Below are 15,538 nucleotides of genomic sequence, written 5' to 3'. Positions count from 1 at the left end.
GACGAACATTTAATAAATCTGAAAAAAGTTAGTATGAAGCGCCCAAAAGTCTCATTGAAAATAAAAGGTCCCAATATTTTGTTGCCTATAATATCGCATCATACGTTTGCGTGGATGCGCATCAAACGTACAGGAAGATCTCAAAAAAACAAGATTTTTTACTTTTTGTGTATTTATAAACTCATTTATTCCGGGTAAGGCACGCTTTCCGAGAAGTAAAATAAAAAATCTCTGTCGTGGTATCTATTCTGAAAAGATGAGTGCGATGAATTGTAGTTAGCCTTTGATCGCTGTATTTTTAAATTTAATATTGTATAGGAGATAATCTTTAATTTTAATTAATGAATTAAATGATGTCTTCGAAAAATTTTGTAAACGATTATGTAATTTGATTTTAAAGTATGACTTATTTCCTTTCTCAATATACTTTTAATTTACATTTTTAAGAAATGCGGTATCAAAACATAAATTGTCGGGTAATTTTCCAGTAATTCTGCATTTTAAAAAATTCAATTATTTAATTTACGGAATTTTCTGTCGTCCACGATTATCTATAATGAATCATAATCCGATTTAAGTATTTTAAAGATTTTCTTTCTTATTCCATAATACGTATCTGTTTGATACTCGGTTTTCTATCAGAGCTTATCAACTGGAGTGCTGGATGTCAGGGATCTACACAGTTTAAGGGATACGCACGTTTTGAAAAATTAACATGAACATTCCATCCAAAGTAACACCTTTCATGATTTGTTCTCAAGAGTACATATGCTTTCGTTAAGGAAATATGGGGTGGGAAGTTTTGATTCCTTTCTTTAATTCAGATAATCAAAACTAGATAAAGGTTTGGGTATTACGCATTTCTAACCGTTTTATGATTTTTAGGGTAAACTTTTGTTGAAAAAGTCCTGTGTAGTTGTCTTACACACGATATACTAAAAAAGTAAAAAAAAGTGAATACATTTTAAAACATTTAATTATAGTTTTAAAGTCTATTAATAAATTTAATAAACCCCATTACATACTATTAAATTTAGAAAAAAAAATCTTTAAATAGAGCCATATATGAAGTATTTATGAATTAACCCTGATAAGCTAAAGCACATGTTTGAAAACTACGCTTCAATTTTCTTCGATAAGAGAATAGTAATTTTCTTGTTTTTTTTTTTTAGAATTTAAATAACTAGTGTTAAAATAGCATTATCTTATCATGCAGTACTGTTGTGTAAAATCATCGGTTTGTTGTTGACAGTAAATTGTAGATAATGAGTTGCGAAAGAGTAGTACAACATCGTGAATAAAAAATGTACTGAATTAAATTATTTTTATTGTTACTTGTTAATACTCATTCTGTGAAGTAGGCGTTGATGTAGGCTATTTATTTGAGACGATGCCGATACGGCCGACTCGCGGGGCGATAGGCCTGTTGTACTGTCTAAGGTCAAATATCATCGATAACACTTATTTTTTGATATCGCGTTTACAAAAACACATATAAACAATGTTAAATGATTGTTATTTAGGCCGCATAATTTATTTATTATAATAATTGTTAATGATATAAAATAAAATTCAGAGTATTGATTTTAGTTCGTTTTAATAAAATAATATATTTTAATAGCCTCCATAGATCCTTCGGTTTATTACGTAATGTAAAAGTAGGCTTCTCTTTTTGTGTTATTTGTTAGATTTTTTCTGTATTTGTTATTTTTCATTATTTTTTGTTTATATTTTATTTCTGGAAGCCAAATTTTATAATTGAGTTCGGTTCTTGTAATACTCGAATTATGTTATTTTCTATTGAATTGTACGTGTTATACAAGGTTTTGTAATAGGAAGTTCGAAAGGTATATTATAATTAATTTTTTTTTTTTGTTACTGTTAGGCTCTTTTCTAAGTAAAACTCGACCATCTCTAGTATGCTAGTTAGTTTAACTTAGCTAAACTAGACTTGCTCTCTTTGGATGATTTTAAGGATCAATTGTCAACTGATTCAACTAAAAGCAACGATACGTTGTTAAATTCGAGTACGAGTGATCAAACAAACAGAAGAAAGAGCCTTTGATGTGTTCCGACAGGGATCCTAAAAAATCTTCGAGGCGCAACGTTATAAGAGATAACATTGTAGACAATGTCAGTGATGTTATCGATGCATGAGTGACACCTTTGGAAGTGGGAAGGATAATCCGAACTCGCGCACGAATTCCTTCCCAAGGCAGACAATCTCAATTCTACGCAAATCGAAAGTATCATATTCTCCCACTATGAATGTATTGCCTCTATTGAATCAGTTTGAGCACCTTCCACTGGAGGAGAGTGACGGAAAAACCGACCGTATAAAGATCCTTAGACTTGTCCCCCCGACACTAGTCCTTTACAGAATAACCGACAAATTAAAGCTCTACGTTTAGACATTTGTAGACAGATCTGACTACTGTGTGCGGGTAATAAATAGTAAACAGCATCGGTTAATTTAAAAAGATATAAATGTTTATAAGAAAATTACTGACTTTGTGTGAGGACAAGGCCTAATAAGGCATACCGTCGTAAGGAAGGATGAACGGGCGCCCTGAGTGGTATTGAAACGCCTACATTATTCAATTTCAATAGTTGTTATAAGGAAGGACATTGAAAGCCATGGACACATGATCCTGAGTATTGTTAACCCCAGACATCGGGTGACGAAAGAGCCTTTGCTAACTTTCTTTGTCAGTTTTAAACCGCAAGGTACAACAGGGACATCTTCGACCTAAAGTATACTGCGAGCTGTACTGTCCGCTTCGAAACGCCACGGACTTCTCCTGGGATAGCACAGTGCACACGATGTTAGTAATATAGGCACACTTAGAAAAATTGCATGCGGTTATACAGATGCGTAAAGAGCGCAGGTGAACATAGAACCACGGACTGTGCCAAGAAGGATAATACTACTCCATCAACATGTGCAATCTGACGTTCGGATTGTCCTGCAAATTATAAGGGATGTAGTGTAAAAGGCGATTATATGTATAAGTACAAGAAGATTTTGGAAAGGAAGGAGAGCGTCTTATATGAGGAAAAATTCTCTTGGTATAGGATCACAAGCGGACCAGTTGAAATCAGTAAAAGTAACTTTCCTTCTTTGGATCGGAGGTCACGGGAGGACTCGAAAGGTCGTCGTTCTTTTGATTTTGCTCGATCTTATGCCGCTGTTGCGAAAACAACGACTTTGGTGATTCTGGTGACAAGGATAAAATAGACGACTTAATATTGAAATAAACGTCGTTACGTTTAGTCCGATTCCTCTACGTCTACCTATACGGCGTTTCACATGTACAAAAGTGTCTCTCAAGCGATCGGGAAAGTAGGTGGCTTAAACAAGGCTCTTGGGTTTGGCTTAATAACTCATAAGATGCTGTTTATCTTGATCCATTTAGGATCTAATACCTAACAAACTTCTTCAATAGTATCCTTCGGACGACGCATTTCCTATTAGAGTGGAATGTCCCAAATAACGATTGTCCCAAAACCGGGCAAACTTGTAGATGTATCTTTGTGTAGACCTATCGGCCTCTTGCCGAATTTACTTTTGGTTGTATTATATGCTTTGTTCAGACTTTTATTGCATTGCCTTGAGAGTTATAACTCTTTCACGTCATTACTGCTTTATACGAATTACTTATACCAGTTTCGTTATTTGGGAAACTACTTGTAAATAAAACAGTATAACAAAAAAAGTATTTTATTTCTTTTTTTGGAATTATTTCAGCAATCAAAAGAAATGTGGAAATTAAAATTATGTCGAGTTTTTTTCCGGTTATTATTTACCATTGTTCTACCGAGTTTCTCCGAATGAAATTCCAAAAATAATTTACAAAATTTCCGTATTTTTTAATCCATATTATATCCCTTTTTTAATTATATTTTTTTAAATTTAATTTTCCTCTAATTTTTATTGCTACAATTCATTCTGAAAGTTAACATATGTTTACGCTTATAAAAATAAAAGTCTGTTCAAGTATCACTGACATAGGATTATAATGAAATTGTAATAATGTTTTAGTCTTGGTTCTAATTTTTTTATCTTTTTCATTTAACCTCATGATTTGTTGTTTATTATCTTACCAAGCCACCAAATACTGCTATGTAGTCCTAAACCTTGTCTCACAAAACTGTGCAGCAAATCAAAACATAACAGTATGATGATTCTAATTTAATTTAGCGCAATCCCATCCTAGATCAACTCTTCTAAAGACTTGTAACATTTTTATGTTACAAGTAAAGACTTGTAACATAAAAATGAAGGAAAAGTAGCTTATAATAAAAAATGAGAAAATTGTGATAAAATACCTTAAATTTTTTTTAAGAAAGTACCTTATCGCTATATTAAAATTTCATCATGAAACACTGAAAAAAATATTTATCACCTCAATATATTTCTTCAGTATTCAATACCCGATAAGCTGCTGCCTTTTGAACTATTGCCATCTTTTTCCAAATTTGTCACAATATCTTCAATATTTTCACACCAACTGTCCGCATCACATGTTTTTTCCCTAATTACATGTTGAATACAATATTTCCAAGCATTTGCATCTACTCCATTAACACCTACTATCAATAAATTTTTTACATCACTTAAATTTGTTTTTGCTACTCCCAATGTAGCCTTTGACGTTTGCGCATATCAATTCTATTGGGTTAAAATTGCAGTGGTATGGAAGAAGACGCAACTTGACACAGTTTTCTGATTTGCGATTTCGTTTACCGGATAATGAATACATTTTTGTTTAACTGATTTTAATATCTTTAAAAGTTCTACTTTTAATGTGTTTGGTGTACGCGATTTTTTCGATTTTACCATTCGGCAATTTTAGATTTTCTGGTCGATTTTTTACAGTTTTCAGGCAATGGTACGGCACATTGATTACTATAACGGATCCTTCAGCAACAATTTCGACAATTTTTTTAAACCACTGCATAAAATTGTCACCATTCATTTCATCGTGATAATCTTAGGAAGATTTGGATTCAAATACTCCATAAACCTCAGTTCAAAAAATTATTTTTACTTTCTACTTCCATTACTACGAATTGTTTACCTTTTCCTGCCGGCGTTTTCATTCCGATCGACAAACCTTTCATAAAAGCGTCATTTGCGTTCTTTATAAACCCATACCTTACCCGTACATGTCCCACTTTAGTCCAAGTTTCACCTAGTTATTAAATTTTTTACCCTCTTCACGAAATCGTTTAATTTCTCTTAAATATTCCCTACGATGAAATAATATCTTTGCATTCAATCAATAAAGAATTTTTTTTTCACATAAAACAAAAATTCATTGATTTTTGATTGAATTCATTTGAATTCATTGATAAAAGACGGTGCAATGTACTTATAGAAAGATTCGGCAGTTCAGAATCGGTATTCACAGTATTTAATATTTTGTTCAAGTTAGGAAGCTTGTTATTGAAATAAAACTTTTCAGTCGTTTTCACACGCTTTTGAGTCTTTTTAGGGCTCTCATGTTTATCATCAATTTTGTGTTTCTTTATTACGAGTATGTTAAAATTGCTCTTTTGTTTGCGCTTGTTGTACTAGTTGCCTTCCGAGAAATGTCTCTGACTGCAGTTTCAGGGTTATCTTGCTTTAAGGTTATATATACGATGTTGCTACTGAAGGGCTTTCGAAGCTACTGAAGGGTTTTCCCGATTTATGTTGCATGACAGAATCACTCATTGTTAAAATTTGACTGGCACAAAAACAAAAGATAGATTAAAATTAACGATAATAACAGTGAACAAATTTCTTATAAAAATGAACTATAAAACTGTAACACTATAACATAGACTGAAATACTTTCTTTGACTGAACTGAATAATACTGTGAAGCATTAAAAAAATGGTGTTATCGTTACTGAACATCAAACACTACAAAATTTTTGATTGTTTATCATAGGTATGCCACGACGCCAGATAAGCGATAGCTTTCAGTAAATTATTGTATGCATAAAGCAATAATTGCACTTGCACGTGGGAGTAATAGAATGACTCAGCCTAAACTGCTGAGATATTACTCATACATTCTGAATTGATATTTATATCTGCTGCACGATTTCCTGAAAAAAGGTTTACAACTGTTCACCACGTTGATTGTAGGCTATCCTGAACATTAATATTGCCAGAAAAAGGAAATCTTACTGGTTTTTCTTGTACTTCAGGTGATTTAAATTAATAAAAATGTGTACATTATATCTGTTGAGAAACAACATATTTATAAACTATCTCTAGTTAGATGAAAGAATATTATTTAATGTGTTTTGTCTTTGTAATTCCGTATAGATATTTCCAAAATTTAAAGAATCCCACTATAAATAAATCATGCGGTTTTTTCTTCTTTATCCTTCATGTAATAAATATTCTACGTACTCTTTCGGTAATTTTGATGTAATTTATACGTTGTGCCTTTTCTGATGAGTTTGAAGTTTAATAACGCACTTCATAATAAGATTAAAAAGTTTACTTGATATTATTCCAAGATGTCTTCTTTTTTGTGTTAACCAATTTCATCCTATTAATGAAATTTTTCTTTAAAAATTTAAGAAAAGAGAGAAGTACCCTTTTTATTACTTTTTTACCTTTACACCACTTTAAGCCTATGTAAAAAGAAAAATCATTTTGTACGTAATTGTATAACTCGATCAATTTTGTCGGTTTTCACCGTCGGTTCTCTAATTATAGGATGTCTTTCGAGAAATGTAAGTACAAAATTATTACTTTTTAAATTAAAAACAACTGATTACTTCGTTTTGATTAGCTGAGTGAGAAAATGTATAATATTTATCCCGGATGAGCATGGCATTTATCATACGTTACAAAATTTTCATTCCATGTTTCCAAATGCAAAGCTTTAAACTTATGTGGTGAATTAAAATACATATAATTCGCAGGTACATGTTACTAATCAAATTATTACCCCACTATGTTTTTACAATCAGAGGTTATTAATTATTAATAATAAATCAATATACTTAAATTAAAAAAAAAATAAAATATAAAAAATAAAAAAAAGGAGATGAATCGAATCTGATTCGAATCGATGTGTCTTGTAAACCCAAACATTTCATTAATTAAACTTTTATTTGGCTGTAACTCTGGAACAAATGAAAGTAAGCACCACTTATTATATATCGTTTAAAAGCTCTCAATGAGGGCTGCTTATTACTGCAGTTAAGAAAAAGTCCAAACTCCAGATATGTTTTTGGATTTTGGGCTTTTTTTTGGATACTTTTGGTTCAGTCGACTGCAATCAAAAGGGGAGGTACACAACTAAATGTTAGAACAGTCCTAAATCCAAAATTTCAACATCCTTCGGCTAGTCGTTTTTGAGTTATGCGAGATATATACATACGTACTTACAGACGTCACGCCGAAACTAGTCAAAATGGATTCAGGGATAGTCAAAATGGATATTTCCGTTGAAATCTGAAAACCGAAATTTTTCGCGATCACAATACTTCCTTTACTTCATAAAAGGAGGTAAAAATTATTAATTAGGTTCTAAATACTGCCTTTTCATACGGTTTTTTGGGCGTAGCCTATTATACGGTTGGAAAGTTGAGTAATTAAACTGATAAGTAGTAAAAACCAGTACTTCTCTTGATTTTTTTCATGCCTTTAATAATGAATTAAATTACTTACGCTAAAAGTGATCAGTGAATACAATAATACCCCTTTAAAACGCGTCATAAACGATATAACGGATTACGTATAATAAATATTGATTTATGAATGTTCAATTTTATTGGCTGTACTCGGACTGACTGTGAGTTTGTACTTAACATCTTGTTTTTTATTTCCGTCTTCATCATACTCAACAGATAATCAGCATACATCAGCCAATTTATGTATCTGTATCTCGTTTGGTTTCTTACAAATAAGTTTCTTTGGTTTTTATAAACAACAGATATTAAATTTACTCTGTTAATAAAATAATGTGTTATTTTTGTTTATTTTTTGTTAATATACAAACAATATTGAATATTGTATACGATGAATGTATTAATTAATATATAATTATATTTTTTTTAATGAAAAGTACATTTACCTCCATGGCAAAATGACAGTATCTCTCTCTTTCTTCCAGAAGTTTGTGTATTCGAATCCCGGTCATTTTTCACCGGCTACGAATTTCATATTTCGGGGATATGAAATTCTTGTATTCTCAGGGATTCATATTGTGAATTATTCATTGACAAAAATGTATTCTTTCGTCTGCCATTTGTTATCATATGAAATGTAGTAACTTCTGATTTCGTTTCTCACACAGTTTCTTTGTATGTGGATATAAATTTTTTATGTAATATTGTCTGCATACTTCGTTTACTGAGAATTCCTTGATTATGCATGAGGAAAAAGGAAGGGGGGATATTCTTATGAGCGATGACATGCAAGATATTACAGAAATGTGTTCAGTGATTGATAAAATTCTTAGCACTGCAAAAAGTGGTTCAGAGTTTCCTAAAATACAAGAATTATTCCCAGTCATGAAATCAATTCTATTAAAATAAAAAAAAAAGTAATGTTGTTGATAACTGCCGTGTTACACAATTAATTTACTATAAAACTGACTGCCTATTGTGAGGCAGTGCAATTTTATTTACTAAGATTTGACTAAGGAAAGAAAGTACCTGATTTTAGCTGCTGTAAAAATGCACGGCAATTGCCAAAGAAAAGGTGTTTTTTCTTCAGTGTTTTATTATGAAATAGCTGGCGTAATCGCTCTTCGTACGAAACAATATTTAAATTTTAGGCTTAGGAATCTCTTTTTTAACTTCTCCTAAACACTTCTTTTAGGAATAACTACCATATCTCACCTTTCTACTTATTCGGGAGGTAGGGAAAATTAGTAGCGAGTGAGTTAGTGAGAACTTTATAGTTAAAATATGTAAATCGTTTTGTGCCCCTTTTCACCTGCGAAACTAAAGGGAATATATCTAAAGGGAACATATCTTTTAGATTTCCAGTTCTTAGATTTTACGATCTTGACTTTTTATTTTGCCCTAATTAATTTAGGTATTGTTAAAATAATTTTTGTTTACTTTAGGAGGCCCATTTTTTGAATAACCGCGTGCAGAAAAACACGATCTTCCAATTTTTATTTATTTTTTGTGTGTACTTTTTTTAAACTCTTCAGCTTCGATAAAATAATTCTAAAAAAAAAGTTAAAAAACCTGTTTTTGATTTTATCCTTATCAAATTTTATCTCCATTAAAAAGGTAGTAAAAAATCTTTTAAAACATTTTTGGAATTTTTGGATTTTTTAAGGCCTAATGGCTTAAAAAATCTATAGGTTCCAGGTATCGTATTTAAACAATTTTTTCACAATGATAAACGATTTTTACAACAGTCATTAAAAAATTATAACCATTTATAAATTTGGTGGCTGAAAAAAGAGAGAAATTTGTGAAAAAAGAATTTAATTTAAAAACGTTCAATTGACTGCCTGCCACGTCGTAGCAGAATACTTCTGTTGTTAAAAATATTAGGATTTACTTAGAAACATTCATTAGCCTATTTTAAGAGAATTTTATTGCCTTGTTTACTTGATTCACTCCTACGCATATAAAAATCTCATAGTATACGTGTATTTTATTTTGTATTAAATATTCTAATTTTTCGGGAAAATATGTTTTTTTAATCTCTTGTTACAGTGTTTAGTTATTGCGAAAAATTGTTTGTAAGTTTACCATGATTGTGGACAGAAATACTAGTTTCTTTTATTTTTAAATCCTACCATTGTCGAAATAATAGATGAAAGGCGTAATTTGATAATTACGCCTAAAGAGTAAGCATAAAAGACCGCAATTTGATATATTTTTATTTTACGTATAATTATACGGTTATAATAATTTTACGCTATAATTATTTTACGTATTATTATAATTATATATTGTTATACGCATTTATTGTATAATTATATACGTATATTTACAATACGTATAATGATATAAACATACTTTATTTTAGTTACAAAGCTTGGAAATCCCATTTATTAAAAGAAATCTTTGTTTTGCGCTCTTTTATAAAAATTAAAACTGCTCGCGTCTCTTGTTTTTTAATAAAAATATTCGTTTTGGATTCTCAATTCAATAATGAAGAAAATAGGTTTTTTGTAATTTCTTATATTATGTGTTCATTTCCAGCAGCTTTTTTTACGATATTTATTATCTGTGTACTCATATATTTTCTTTCGTCAGATTTTTTTTTTATTTTTTTTCATCTGTATAGATTACGGTATTGTAACAACTGTAACTCAAAAACTAAAAACAACAGAAAACTAAAAACTGAAATTACCGAGTAAATTAATATTTTTGGAGGAATTCCATATATATATATATATATATATATATATATATATATATATATATATATATATATACACATACATACATACACAGTGTTTCTAAAATGGTAGGCTAGTTATACTTTTTCGGATTCTACTTGTAAAACTAAACAAAAATTACCCTTAGGAAAAAATGGCAATTTCTTCTTCGTTCTCCCCCTGTCCGCCATTTTGTTACTTTTATATAAAAATTCATATCTCAAGTTCGAATAGATGAATCGCATTAATATCTGGTAAAAGTCTTGGTAATAAAGTTTTAGAACTGGCAAAAATCAGGACCTAAATACCTTCGCAATTACAAAATGGCGGCCATGTTTATGTTTTAGTCCGTTACTACATCTCCATAAATATTAGTTTTATCAAAATTTACTTATTTGCTAAAATATTAAGCCTTTTATTTTGAAAAAAAGACATTTTATTTTTTTAAATCGGTTAACAAATATTCGAGTTATGGGAGAAAACTGATATTGTGATTTTGTGTCATAATTATTCTTTAATTGTGAGAAAATTATTACTTAATCTAATACTAATTACAATACTAGAATTAACAATAAATAAAAATAATTAATATTTAATCGAACTGAACGTAAAGTGGAGGTCATGAAAACAGACACAAAATTACAACAATAATTTTCAAACTTAACTCGGCTATTTGTGAACTGATTTAAAAAAATAAAATGTCATTTTGTTTAAAATAAAAGGCTTAATATTTTAGCAAATAAGTAAATTTTGATAAAATTAATATCTATGGAGATATAACGGATTGAAAAATAAACATGGCCGCCATTTTATAATTTGCGAAAGTATTTAAGTACTGATTTTTTGCTAATTTTAAAACTTTATTACCAAGACTCTCACTAAATATTAATGTGATTCATCTAAACAAACTTGGGATAAATTTTTTTATATAAAAATAACAAAATGACTGATAGGGGGAGAACGAAGGAGAAATTGCCATTTTCCCTAAGGATATTTTTTGTTTAGTTTTACAAGTAGAATCCGAAAAAGTATAGCCACCGTTTTAGAAACATTCTGTTTATATAAAATGAAGTTCTGAAACGTTGAAAATCGAATATAAGTATTTTTGAATCTGTTAAATATATGTATAATAATTTCTACCTTTTTAACGGGTCTTTTGGCAATTCAGTAATAATATAGTAAAACATTTATGTACAAATCAATAGCATATACTTCAAAGACTTAAAATTGAAAGCAGCTTAACACATACATCTTTTCACAACAGAAAAGAACATATTAATCTGATACTTTATACTATCCATCCTAGGCTTTTTTTTATAGCTGGGCGCATGTAAAGCACCTGAGATAAATAGACACCAGTTAGAGTTGTTTTCTGTGAGTGTAATGAGGATCACTTCAATCAGTTCCCGTGGTGTATAGATTGAAGGTGTCACTTATAGGGCTGAATATTACCTCCATTTCGGAAGTTCATATCATTTTTTTTAGGTTGATCAATTTTTTGAAGCTGATATGCAGTCATCTATTTCCTTCTGTGAAGACAACTAGAAACAATTTCATTCCTTACCTTCTTAGTAAGCCTGGCATTTAAGACTTGGTTATTCTTGAGAATGTCTGCGTCTTTCAGAACTAACTTATGATTCATGTCAGATCGGCTACAATTATTGTAGTTTTGGCTTTTAACAACAAAAATAATAACAATGCTATAAGGCTTTCAAATTGTGAATAGTTTTTTCCTACAGCCTATTATTAATTGAAAATAACGTTTTTTATCTGCTGTCTGGTTACGCCTTTTTTTCTTCACTTTCTTGTAAGATATCAATTTAACAATTTTCATTTCTACAATTTCGTGTGATATATTTCACCGATGTTTTTTTAACGTGTTCGCTGTAGTAACAATCACGTTATCATCCACGCATGATAATGGAAGAAAACGGTGCGATAAGAAATTCAAATAAGCTTTCTGGTTAATTTGGATTTTCTACATTTCTTCCAATAGTTCAGCGCATTTATCGCATTATTTACTGTAAAAGGCGGCTTTTTTAAAACAATTAAGTGATGAATTCACGTTTAATATCGTACTGTGCTTTTTTTAATTCACGCAATTCGCGTTTTAACATATAACATGGTGTGTGTCACTTCATTAATCGCTTTGCTTGTTAATAATTGACTATTGAATTCTATTAAAGGTGTAATTTTTTCGTGTATGTGTAGAATATACAATGCTCTATCGTATTTAAAGCTTTAAACGGATTAAAATTATCGAAGTGTTTTTTATTTGCATATTTTGAACTACAGTGTCCGAATGATGTTGAAAAATATCGAGAATGAAAAATATTCTTGAATTAAATTAAAAAGTAATTTTAATTATTACGGTTTTTCGTTTATATTAATTACATTTTCTTCCAATAGTTCAGCGCATTTATCGCATTATTTACTGTAAAAGGCGGCTTTTTTAAAACAATTAAGTGATGAATTCACGTTTAATATCGTACTGTGCTTTTTTTAATTCACGCAATTCGCGTTTTAACATATAACATGGTGTGTGTCACTTCATTAATCGCTTTGCTTGTTAATAATTGACTATTGAATTCTATTAAAGGTGTAATTTTTTCGTGTATGTGTAGAATATACAATGCTCTATCGTATTTAAAGCTTTAAACGGATTAAAATTATCGAAGTGTTTTTTATTTGCATATTTTGAACTACAGTGTCCGAATGATGTTGAAAAATATCGAGAATGAAAAATATTCTTGAATTAAATTAAAAAGTAATTTTAATTATTACGGTTTTTCGTTTATATTAATTACGCATCTTTCTAAGAGTTATATATAAAAAAAAACAAAAAAAAATTGCTTATTAGAAGGGGCGTAGACAATTAGATAAGAATTGTTCTACATTACCACTTCTCACAATTTTAGAACGTTTTAGTATTTTTTATTAGGTTACCGTATCGTCTTTATTTCCGTTGATTTTTTTTTTGTCTTACATTTAGATGAAGACTACTTGCTATTTATCTCTGATATGGTGCTTTTATTCAGACGCTGGAACGGGAAGTCGAATCGATGTTTTGAGGCGCCATACCGCCTTAGAGAATCGTCGACCCGTTTTATGTTATGGAGTTGGGTATTATAAGATTGCAATCGGACTCTTTCAACAACACATACATTTGCATTGAACTTCTTTATATATTTATACGCAAACACACAACGAGTATTTATGTATTTGTTTAATCATTTGATTGGTTTGCTTTAATTCTCTAATCCATCTGTGAGCATCATTTATTATAAAATTTTCAACATCCTAAATTGTTTAATGTATTGTAATCTTTTTCTTTATTTACTCATTTTCATCCTCTTAGTGGTTTTTTTTACTATTCTAACATATCATTTGCATTATGAGATCGTTTAAGAATACTTACATATAATAATGCACCTTTAAAGAGATATTTACAATAGCCGTATAACATTCGAATGTAAGCCATACATAATAAAATATAACGTGGCATTTAAAACACCATTATTTATCAGAGTTTTAGACATCATTTATACTATTACTTTTTATTACCGTTTCCTTGTTTCTATTTATCTTAGATAATCAATCACTAGGATATTCACCTAAATGTGTAAGCTTCGATATCTTTGTTGATTATTATTATTATTAATTTTTACTTTCCCGTCTAGCGCTATAGCTTTAAAAGGGAAAGTATTGTAATCGGTCCGATTTGGGTATAGGCGGCTTTCACCAAATCTTGATGTTTTGACACGTAAGGAACCCAAAAAACCGGATGGAAATTTTCCGGATGTTCGTATGTGTGTATGTTCGGTGTCTCACGCCTTATATCTCCACAGCTACTGGACCAATTAATCAAACTTGGTCGGTTTACTTCTTTGTACGGAACATTAATGCCATTAAATTTTCAACTTAAAAGGTCAAGGGGGGCGAGGCTGTAGAGCAAGGTCACCCTCAGTATCTCGAGATTCGCCTAATTAAGGTCTTACTTTTTTACGTAAATTTGTTAGCAATTAAAAAATAATAATATTGCAAAAACGTTTTTTGAAAAATCGCATCCCCACCCTAAAAATGCTCTTGATAAACTAGTGGCTAAGTGGGTATAGTGCGTCAATAATACCGCCTGTCACCACAAGGAGCGCTAGTGTAACATTGACGTACAGCTGTTGTAGAAAAATACTATATTTAATAAAATGATAAATATTTTTAATTAAATTGTGTGTGAATGTGTGTATAAGCCGTGCATCAGAAAAAAAGCCGCGTGACGGGAAAGTCCTACAACTGTGTTGTCAGCTTATTTTACTTACAAGAATTTAAAAATCATCAACCGTTTTTGAAATCGATTTAATAAAAATAAATAAATATATTATTCTCATGATAATTTTATTTTAATTGTAAAGGCAATTCTTTAAAAACTGAATTTCACTGATGCATTTTGATATTAGAAAAATTTCCATTTCTTTGTCGGGGAATCGAATGTATTTATACGAGTAATTATCACTTAAATCATCATTTAACCGCAGACTATCGTCCGGTATTCAATTTAGTTATGTGAAAAGTTTTTTTTTTAATTATAAATTTACGAGATTAAAAAATACGTAAGGGCCGGAATTATTTAAATTTGTTACTTGTACAAAGTTAATTAAAAGCAGCTCACCGACTTATATAAAAACATTTTTCTGACCTTAAAAATTTTTAGAAATTCTTCTATTCTGTTTAAAAGAAGAAAAACTTTATAGAACTTAAGTTTTGCAACATTATAAAGTGAGTTTTTTCTCAAAATCATACAATTTTCTCATTAGTGGTGCATTTAAAAAAAAAAAAAAAGATAAGAATTCACAGATTAGATCAGAATGATTCATTAATTAGGTTAAAGTTTTGTCATTATTGACAAAATTCACTGAAAGTTGTTGGGCTGAGGTAACATAAATTATAACAAAAATCTTTTAATTATCAGGGAAACTCAGATTATTTCTTTGTGAAAATTTGATTATTTTTTTGTGGATTTTGTTTTCTTTAGTCCATCTCCAGAATGTTACAGTTACAGAAATTAAAACGATAGAACGGCGATTTTAGTTTTTGCAGTATTTTTGTTTTTTAATAAAAATTCTTGTTAATTCATTAAAAATATTGTTGATATAAAAAAATTACATTTAAGAAGACGAT

At 29.9% G+C, this 15,538-nt stretch overlaps 1 protein-coding gene across 4 annotated transcripts in view; it reads left to right on the top strand.

Annotated features, from left to right (window-relative positions):
- LOC142319607 (uncharacterized) overlaps positions 1-15,538 on the top strand; it is a 219,435-nt gene that overhangs the window by 120,393 nt on the left and 83,504 nt on the right. The window lies entirely within an intron of this gene.

Source organism: Lycorma delicatula, chromosome 2 (genome assembly GCF_047948215.1).
Source record: "Lycorma delicatula isolate Av1 chromosome 2, ASM4794821v1, whole genome shotgun sequence".
Taxonomy (NCBI): Eukaryota; Metazoa; Arthropoda; class Insecta; order Hemiptera; family Fulgoridae; genus Lycorma; species Lycorma delicatula.
The sequence above is the reverse complement of the archived record's forward strand: the minus strand, read 5'-3'. Positions and strand labels throughout refer to the sequence as shown.